At 37.3% G+C, this 1,464-nt stretch overlaps 1 protein-coding gene across 1 annotated transcript in view; it reads left to right on the forward strand.

Annotated features, from left to right (window-relative positions):
- The window catches only part of FAM13A (family with sequence similarity 13 member A), a 109,734-nt gene that overhangs the window by 2,448 nt on the left and 105,822 nt on the right, over nucleotides 1-1,464 (forward strand). The window lies entirely within an intron of this gene.

Genomic DNA, 1,464 nt, shown 5'->3' on the forward strand with positions numbered 1-1,464 from the left:
CATCCTGGAATGTTAAAGCTGGGGGTCGCCTCAGTAACAACAGAGTCCAATCCTCCGATTTCACAGTGGGAAAACTATGGCATGGAGGTAGTCTGAGAGTTGCCCAAACGAACATTTTATGATTTTTAAAATTACTCTGGCTAATCATGTTATCATATTTCAACTTCAACTGCTTTACGGGCAGGAGCATTTAGTTCCATATAAATGCTACATTTAAGAAAACTAGGGTTTTTTTCTTCATGAAAATGATCTTAAAAATCAAATAGTAAATATGGTTTTATTATTCATAAGTTTGAAAATATCTAAGAAAAAAACTAGTTTCACTTAAAACAACCTGCCACCAACATTTTACTGAATGTTCATATTTTAAAATAGAAGATGAGCTAAAAATCAATAGTTGATTTACAATAGCACACAGATATTTACTAAGAGGTAGACCAGTGTAGTTTCTATTTCACTGTGCTGACAAGTGTGCTGTAATAGGAACCTGAAGTGGGTGTCCTGCGCATTCCTCTTCTGAAATTCAGTAATCCAGCAAAGCAGAAAGTGAATTAATGAGAACCAAAATCCATTGCCATTGAGTCGATTCCGATTCATAGCCATCCTATAGGACAGAGTAGAACTGCCGCATAGGGTTTCCAAGGCTGTAAATCTTTACAGAAGCAGACTGCCACATCTTTCTCCCACGGAATGGCTGGTAGGTTCAAACCGCCAACCTTTTGGTTAGCAGCCGAGTGCTTACCCACTGCACCACCAGGACCCCTTGAATTCATGATAGATGTGAGAATTTTCTATATTATCTCAGTTAAAAGGTTCACATGCTTGTAACTTGCAAGAGACCAAAAGTAATGAACACTTCTGGAGTCTTGTTTTCATTACCAACTTTAAAGCTGGGGGCTTTTTTTCTTATATTACCATCAGTTCTTAAGGGTCTCAAGCAAGTTGTATTCTAGATGAGAACATTGGATATTACTGTACTCTGTTAGAGCTACTTAGTGTTTTATCTGTTAAGAAAATAGATCTTTATACTGCTAGAACATTACGGAGTTAAACTGATCAAAACTAAAATCAGTATCGTTTCCTCCAAAATTATTTGACATTGTCTGTCCTTATTAATAAACCTATGCAAAAGGAATAATTTGAATTTGCACTCAAGATTGCTGAGTTGATATTTTGTTTCTTTGCATTGTCATCCTTTAGATCACAGTCTTCTGTGTCCACTACCACAATGTTCCCCTTGACCTTAGAAGTTTAGTTTGATTGCTTTCCCTGCAGTTTCCACTTCAGACCTGTTCCTACCTCTGATTATAAAGCTTCTGAAAGCAGGAACCAGGATTGTGTGTCCTCTTCGTTAAGGGTCCCTTGTGAATGTAAGTTGCCTATGCAGAAACCCTACCTGCTCCTGTATAAAATTGTTTCTTCAATTAGTGGTCCGATATCTTTGGCTAATGATTTCCATGACTC

The sequence above is a fragment of the Trichechus manatus genome, unplaced genomic scaffold (genome assembly GCF_000243295.1).
Source record: "Trichechus manatus latirostris isolate Lorelei unplaced genomic scaffold, TriManLat1.0 scaffold00286, whole genome shotgun sequence".
NCBI classification, from domain to species: Eukaryota; Metazoa; Chordata; class Mammalia; order Sirenia; family Trichechidae; genus Trichechus; species Trichechus manatus.